The following is a 9313-nucleotide window of genomic DNA, read 5'->3' as shown; positions in this document are numbered from 1 at the left end:
AACACGATAATCATCTCTCAATATATAATGATTTTATTTTGTAATAACAGTACTACAAATTACAAAACCTCCAACCAAAGAAGCTTCTCGAACTCTCTAAATATAAGAATGAAATGTGATGCTTGCTTTACTTAGAATTGGAATGAATGAAATGAGACTATGAGTGATCTTATTTATACTTTGTGAATGGGTAGAATGATTTCTTGGTTCAATCAGATCTCATTCATCCAATTTGAATTAGATAATCTAGATCACATCCCTTCCCGAGAAACACAACGTCCCTTTCCAATGAACTTAATGTCTCTTCATTTGGATGTCTTCCATTTTAAATTCAATGGTTGAGATTGAGTCGTCCAAAGAGACACTTATGCTCTCTCATTCCAACGATCCAGATTAAGTCATGTCACATATTAAGTAATGGACTTTAATTTCTCACTCACACCCTTATTGTTCAAAACCAATTTTTTATAGGTCCCTACGAGAGAGGGGTGAATTGCTTAGTTTGCAATCAGAAGATTGCTAATTCAAAGTAAATGTAGCTCACTAAAATCTCCTTCTCCCAAAGACAGAGTGGCCTCTTATAATGTTGAAAGCTCAGGAAGGTAAAGAACAGAACTAGAAGTTGAAGTACAGAATTCGTTTATAAATGTTGTTCTTAACTACTGACACCAGGGCTCGATTTATAGCCTGCTGGTCGAATCTACCCGTTTGCTGATGTGGCAGCTCCGAGCCCCTAAAATGGCTTTGGGCATCTAAGCGTAGATAAAACTTTATCCACATCGCAACGGTTGGCAACGATACGCAAAGGATAAACCTTATTTGGTCCAAGCGCCTGGACCTCTCTCGGCGCCCAGACCTCTCCCGGTGCCCAAACCATGCTGACGCGGCTTCGAACAATTGCATACCGAGGAGGCGCCCCTAGGCTACCCTAGGGGGTCTGGGCGCCCAAACTGTTCAGGCCTCTGGACTTGGTCCAAGCGCCCAGACAGTCAACAGTTGGTTGATTGTCTGGATTCTCCTCCATTCCGGCTCAATTTCCCTGGGTGATTTCGATCATCCAGAATAGGATTCACTGGAACACATTTCCCGTCCTACACGAGCAAGCTTCTGCTCCGGCTTCTCGTCCCTCAGAAACGTCGTGTGCTTCATTCTCGTCCGCCAGCGTACTACAGTACCTCATCCTTCAGACGCATCGAGTCCGTCGACTCTCTCCCGTGTTGTCCTTCTCTCTAACTGTGTCTTTCGCTCGACTTCCTATGCTCCTAAGTTCCTGTTGGGACCTTGACGTCTGCTAGAGGGGATGAATAACGTCTCACCCGAATCGTCGCTTCCTACGCTTATTAGTGCACAGCGGAAATACAAAACAAATCTAACAAATAAAAAGCTAAACCTAGAGGTAATAACCAAGACAATCAAACCTCTAACACGTTTATGTAATGTGGTTCGGATGTCACTTACTCCTACTTCACGACTGAAATACAAAACAAATCTAACAAATAAAAAGTTAAACCTAGAGATAATAACCAAGACAATCAAACCTCTAACACGTTTATGTAATGTGGTTCGGAGGTCACTTACTCCTACTTCACGGCTGTCCGTAAGGTGGGTGATCCCGATCCGTCGGTGGATGACTTCCCGGAAAACCTCCGGCTAGCTCGAGTAGCTCCTTGTGGACGGAGAAATCTCGTCACAAACTCGCACAAGCTCTTGATCACTCAAGAAGACCTTGGAGACTCTAATAGGAGTTAACCACCTCTATTTTCGTCAACTTTAACCAAGCTTCCAATGCTTGGTTATATAGACCACGAGTTGGAAAACTCCGCCTACCAGTCGATTGACAAAACCATCAGTCGACTACCCTATGTGGAGATTCGACCGTTACAACCCAACGACTCGATATCGGTCGACTGATACTTCCATCAGTCGACTGCTCCACACTAACCGAACGAACAGAAGCATTCTGTTCACTCCCAGTCAACTGCCCGGTCGACCGCACTAGTCGACTGCTACAGTACTGTTACAGTGACGCTACAGTATTGTTACAGTGACGCTACAGTGCTGTTACAGTACCGTTACAGTAAAGCCCTAATCCTATGATTTAACCCCCGAGTACATTCACTCAGTACTCATCCTCACCCGACCAACCTAGACCTAGCCTTTTAGACTCCTCCATCAGCCTTGCGTCCCTCAGATGCCTCCTCATCCTTCACGTCTTGCCTTCTGAAGCTTCTATCAGCCTTGTCATTGTTGTCGGGTCTTCCTTTGTCAAGAGGTCGCGCCTCCGGGACTTCATCCATTACCAAGTCACACTTGGACTTACGTTGCCAAGATTACATGCTTGGACTTACACTGCCAAGACTCATCCTTGGACTTTCCTCCTTTGCCAAGATCACTCTTAGACTTTCCTTGTTATACCTATATCCTACACACTCACAATGTATATCAAATACAACAATAAACCTAACTTAAACCTTTGCCCAAATATTAAAACCGATGGTACCCAGATTGCTCCAACAGTTCCTACACACTTACACACAAGACATCAAACATATGCATGACCTAACTTTACTTGGTTGATTACATCAAAATCACCACCAGATACTTACAATTTCCCACTTTTTAATGTGGATTAACCCAGATTAAGTTAAGGTAAAACAAAATATTAAAGTAAATAAATATGCAAATTAAGGCATTAAATATGCAAATTAAAATATATCTCCCCCTATACTTAATCTATAATTCTCTCCTTTGATCACATTAAAAATAAGGGTTTAAAAATACTAAGGGTTATACAATTAGTGACTAACATTTTTTTAAAAAAATAGAAAGTATTTTTTGAAAATTGAATTTTTATGATTTAGAAATTAGATTTTAAAGGAAATAATTTTAAAATTAATTTTAATTGTTGAAAAATTCTAAACATTTTTGTAACAATTAAATATACTTATCCAAAATAGTGCTAAAAACAACAATAATTAAAGTAGCAATTAATTATTCTATAAAAAAAAGGTGTATTTGTAAAAAATAGCCCAAACAATCTTGAAAAAATTATGAGAAGGTAAAAAAATTAGTATTTTGATAAATAATTTATAGAAAATCAAATAAATAACGGTCAAAAATTTTTCACAAAATTTCCTTTGGCATGTCTTATCACAGAAAAATATTTTTTTTTTTTCCAAAAATGACTCCGAGAAATAATTTTAAATTTAAAGATATGAATTTTGTATAAAAATTTATAAAAAAATATATCAGTCAAAAAATTTCTTACAATAGATAATAACAACCTTTTCCACAGAAACAAATTAAGAATTAATTTCAAACAGAACATACAAAATAATTTATTTGAAAATTTTGACAAATTCAGACATACAAAAAAAAATATTAAAGTGAATTAAAATCAGAAACATGCATAAAGAATTTAATCTAAGTATGATTTTGAAAATCAATATAAGTTCCTTTTTATTGGATTAATCAAGTACTTTCTAGGAATATACATTTTTGTTCTTTTCTAATTTGACCCCTGTAAAATCTATAATAACAATTTAGTTCTTGATAATTTTTAAAATTTGAAGTAGTAAAATTTGAACATGCAGAATTTTAAAAATTTTCTATTTATTCTTTCAAATTAGTATTTTTTTTTATTTTTATTTTTAAATTTCAAAATCCCCTATTAAACATGATTTTCCCAATATATTTTTTTATTTATAAATTCTACTTTTTCAAATTTTTTTTTTATTTTTGGTTTTTAATTTACACATTGACTTAGACATGGATTTTATACAAAAATATAATTGATCAGGAGATAAAAGGCATACCTCACTTACCATATCGGATATAAAGCTAGATTCTCACCCTGCATCATTGCATTCATTTGATGTCGCTCTCCCTTCATCGATGCTAGCTTCTGAGTTGCTTTTGTTTTTCGTGACTAGCCATCAGTGCTAATTCAGCATATGTGTCTATTTCGGACTCGGATGATGAACTTTCATCCCAAGTGGCTTTAAGATTTTTGTGCTTGTTTTACTTTGGCCCTTGTTCTTTCTCCTTGAGATCTGGACAGTCTTCCTTTATATGTTTTTCTTTTTGGCAATGGTAGCATCGAACCTTTCTCTTATTTCTTGGATTTTTTTTGTCTGGATTTCTTTAAATTTGTTAGATTTAAATAACTTTTTAAATTTTCTTACCATTTAAGTTTCTTGGTCTACATCAATATCTGACTCTGACTCGGATCGTCCTTCTTGATGGCTCTTAGTGCCAAGTTCTAACTTGACTCTTTACTTGTCCCTGCACATTTGGATTCATGCAATTGAAAAAAGTTCTTCTAAGGTACTTACCTTCAAGTCCTTAGAGATGTAATAAGTGTCTGATGCTGATATAACTTTGGGCTCAGAAGGAATTAGGAGAAAAGAGGGGCATTTTGGTCATTTCTCATTTTAAGAGTTTTCGTATTAAAGGGGGCACTATGCATCAGAGAGTGAGGAGAAAAAAAGGGGCTGGATTGGATGTCGCCGCCTCTTGCGGGCGTCGCCTCCTCCAGCAATCGTCACCACTGTCGCCCCCAGCGGCTGTCGTCACCCTTCGGGCTGCCGCCACCTTCGTGCTTAGGCTTCGTACTATTTGTCTGCTCCGACCTTCGAGTCGAGATGGTGTTCGGCTTGTGAGCCGATGTGGTTCCGGCCTTCGAGCGAGACTTGTTTGATCGACTGACCTATGACGATCGACGTCAACGAATTGGCTAGTTTCGCTAACTCATCTGCCGCCTGGTTCTCCGATCGGGAGGCCTTTCGTATAAGGACCTCTTGGAAGTTGGCCTTCAACTTCTCGAAAGCCTCTGCATAGAGTCTTAGTCATACGTTGCTTATCTCGAATGTCCTGGATAGCTGCTGGGCGGCAAGCTGGGAGTCCGAGTGGATGAAGACTTTAACTGCTCCCACATGTCGAGCCACCTGTAGGCCGGCTATCTACGCCTCATACTCTACTTCGTTATTAGTGGCTCGGTAGTCCAGCCGAACGGATAGCTGCATCCGGTCCTCCCATGGTGAGATAAGCAATATGTCAATTCCGATGCCCTGCCGGATGGACGAGCCGTCCACATATATCTTCCATGTTGCCGCCGGCTTGTCACTCTGGACTTCTATGACGAAATCTACCAAGGCTTGAGCCTTGATCGCCGCTCAGGGTTGATATTGAATGTCGAATCCACTAAGTTCTGTCATCCACTTAATCAGCCGTCTGGACGCCTCTAGATTGAGGAGAACTCTTTCCAAAGCGCTGTTAGTCATCACAATTATTGAGTGTGTAAAGAAGTACGGGCGAAATACTTAAAACTCATTTACATATAAATAGATAACTAATTTTGCATATATATGCAATCATTTACACTCAACACCTTAGATTACATTACTACATGTACAAATTTAAATTAACTAGTAATTTAACTACTATTCTCACGTAGTAATAATATTTATATTTTCATATCATAAAATAACACATTCAACGTCAAAAATATTTCCTTGGTTTATAAGATGATCTAATTTAAAGGCCAATAAAGCACCTAACGTACATAACAAAAGTTATTGGATCCTTTGATTTAAATATGAACGTCGAAAATAATCTTCTAAAGATTGGTTGATGTCACACAATACTAGACAATAGACATCAAAAAATTCATCATTTTGGGGGGGAAATAATTTAAAACCCTAACAAGATGAAAAAATATAATAATAAAAAATAAAATCTTCTAGGCATCCGAAAATGATTTAAATAATATTTTTTGGGTTTGAAATAGGGTGGTTAAGGATAAACTTTGAAATTTATTAAAGATCTCTGAACGAGCTTTGATTTGATATATTATAGGCCCCGTGGTTCAATCCGAGTCAAAAGTTATGACCTCTCAAAGCTTCCACCGATCCTGCTCCGATTCTACTCCGATCCTGTTACGATCCTACCGATCCTGTTCCGATCCTACCGATCCTCTGCGCGCTGTTAGTCATCACAATTATTGAGTGTGTAAAGAAGTACGGGCGAAGTCTCCGAGCATCTAGAATCAAAGCGTACGCTAGTTTTTCGAGACCGGTGTAGTGAGATTTGACATCCTTCAATATATGACTAAGAAAATATACATGATACGGATATGACTTAATAGGAAATAGAAGAAAAGAGAGGCGCGTTTTGGTCATTTAACTGGGGTAGGGTTTTGTTTTAAAGGATGACACTGTTCACGAGGAAAAGAGAATCTGATTCATGCTTTTGGCCCCCGTAGAGAAGATTTTCCTCCTCCCTTGACGCCCTTCGCCGGCCGCCGCCACCTCTCTTCTCCCCCTCCTCCTCGCAATGCCGGCGACGACTACCTCTCCTCTCCTTCTCCTCCTTGCGGCGTCGTCGCCGGATCACCGGACAAACCGGCCATTGCTCCTCTATCCCTCCCTACTCGCCGGCAGAAACCTCCGGCCACTCTTCTCCTCTTCCTCGTCTCCTTCCCCCCTCCGGGGCTGACGCCACTTAGGAGCAGCGTCGTCACCTCCAACAGTTGTCGTTGCTGTCTCCGGCGACCACCATTGTAGCCGCCTCCGGCGGCCATCGCCACAGCCGTCTCCAACGATCACTACAGCGACCTTCGGCGGCCTCCGCCTCAACGCATTTGGCGGTCATCGCTGTCGTCACCTCTAGCTGCCAACTTTGTCGCTTCAAGCGGTAGTCGCCACATGCCGTCATCACCCTCCAGGCAGTCGTCGCTCGGATGTTTATGTTTCGTACTATTTATTTGATGCGGCCTGCGAGCCGATAGAGTGGCTGGTCTGCGGGCCATTATTGTATTCCAGCCTTCGTGCCCCTAATCTGGCCTGCGAGCCGATGTTGTAGCTAAACTGAGCGTCATTCTACGGATCCATATCGCGTTCGGCTTCGAGCCACAGGATCCAGCTACTCATTTGGTGGACATCTATCTACCCTCCAGGGTCGTGACGACTCGATCCGCATCACGACCAGCTCACAGATCCATCTGAGGGCGACCCCCCGAGGCCAGGGTACGTTCTCGTACTCAGTATTTGTGCATTTCATTTCTTCACTATTATACGAATGCTCATATATTCATGGGACCCACCTCGAGCATCGGGGTACTAGAGACCGAGGTGACTTGGTCGTTGGCTGCAGGTATTGTTGACCGAAGGACTTCTGGCGACTCGGTCAACACAGAAGACAGCTCACCATCCGGGTCATGGAGATGCGGTCAACATTCCAGACACGTCACACCGGCAGGTTCGTCTTCTCAGCTTCCCGACAGGAACAATACAGATTGCTGATCTTGGTCGTTCTGCCTAACCAAAGCCGATCTAACGACACGTTCGTTGGATGACAAATAAATCCACAGTGGCTCACCCACAACTGACTTGGCTAATACAGACAATGAGTTCAGATACTCTTTTAGCTCCTCCAATGCCCGGTCACACTCGACGTTCCATTGGAATTTTATGGCCTGGCAAAGCACCTTGAAGAACGGCAGGCTCTGATCGAACGACTTGGATATGAACTTGGATAGCGCCGTGATCCGACCGGTCAACCTCTGAGCTTCCTTCAAATTCCGAGGTGGAGGCATGTCTTGCAAAGCTTGGACGTTGCTCGGATTGACTTCGATGCCCCATTCGGTGACTATGTAGCCCAGGAAGTGACCACTCTTCGCGCCAAATAGACACTTGCTCGGGTTCAGCTTTATTCCATATGTCCTCAGCGTCTGGCAAGTCTCATTTATATCCGCGCATAGGTTAGCAGCTCAGAGGGGTTTAATCAGTATGTCGTCTACGTATACCTCCATATTATGACCGATCTGTCATCAGAACACTTTGTTCATCAGCCTCTAGTAGGTGGCTCCGACATTCTTCAGATCGAATGACATGACGTTGTAGCAGTATGTTATGTCAGTTGTAATGAAGCTGACCTTTACTTGGTGGTACCCTTGATAGGCGTCAAGCATGCAGATCAGCTCGCAGCCCACCGTCGAGTCCACCATTTGATCAATCCTAGGTAGCGGATATGAGTCCTTCGGGCACGCCTTGTTTAGGTCACGGAAGTCGATGCAGACCCATCATTTGTTGTCCGGCTTGGAGACTAGCACAATATTGGCTAGCCAGCTTGAGAATTGGACTTCCTTGATATGGCTGACCTCTAGTAGCTTCTCTATTTCCGCTTGGATGATCACGTTCTGCCCCGCGCTAAAATATCTTTTCCTTTGCTTCACCGGCTGAACGTCCGGTCGGACATTAAGCTTATGCTGAGCTATGGTCGGGGAGATGCGGGGAAGCTTATGGGTCGACAAGGCGAATACATTGTGATTTTGTTTAAGGCAGGTTACTAGCTTTACCTTCTTCTCCCCCTCCAAGTCGGTGGCGATGAAGGTGGCGATAAAGGTTGTTGTCTCCGCTCGGCTGGGGTGGATCTGGACCTCCTCCCTTTCTTCGTATACCAAGGTAGGGAGTTTTTCAACGATCGCGTTTACCACCAGTCGTGGAGCCTTCCGAGCGGCTTTTGCCTCGGTCTTGATCATCTCCACATAACAGCGTCGAGCGGCCAGTTGGTCGCATTTGACATCACCCACCTGATTGTCCACTGGAAACATTATCTTCTGGCAATAAGTTGACACCACTGCCTGGAAGTCGTTGGGGGTCGGTCGGCCCAAGATGACATTGTAGGCCGATGGTGCGTCCACCACTATGAAGTTGGTGGTTTGGGTCCTCCTCAATGGCTCTTCACCCAACGAGATGACCAACCTTGCTTGGCCGATCGACAAAACTTTGTTGCCTGTGAATTCGTAAAGCGGGGTCATCATGGGCAACAACTCGCTTCAATTAATCTACAGCTGATCAAACGCCTTCTTGAAGATGATGTTCACCGAACTCCCTGTGTCGATGAAAATCCGATGAATGGTGTAGTTGGCGATCACCGCTCAGATGAACAGAACATCATCATGAGGGATCTCTACTCCCTCCAAGTCTCTAGGGTCGAAGCTGATCTCCGGTCCCTCGACCCTTTCCCTGCTGCACCCAACAGCATGGATCTCAAGCCGTTGAGCATTTGAATTTCTTGCTCTGTTGGAATCACCGTCGATCGGCCCACCGACGATCATCCCTATTTCTCCTCGAGCGGCGTTATTCCTATTTTCTTCTTCTCGAGTAGATGGCCTGTTTCGCTCGGCTAGGACTTGGGAGGGATCGGTGTCCTCCCTTATTCGCTGATGTTGGTGATGGCACTCGGGCTCTCTTCTTTCTTCCTCTCGCTGCCCGGTTGATCGATGTCTTTATCGTCGATCGGTGGCAGTATG

Source organism: Zingiber officinale, chromosome 4A (assembly GCF_018446385.1).
Source record: "Zingiber officinale cultivar Zhangliang chromosome 4A, Zo_v1.1, whole genome shotgun sequence".
Taxonomy (NCBI): domain Eukaryota; kingdom Viridiplantae; phylum Streptophyta; class Magnoliopsida; order Zingiberales; family Zingiberaceae; genus Zingiber; species Zingiber officinale.
Note: the sequence above shows the minus strand (reverse complement) of the source record.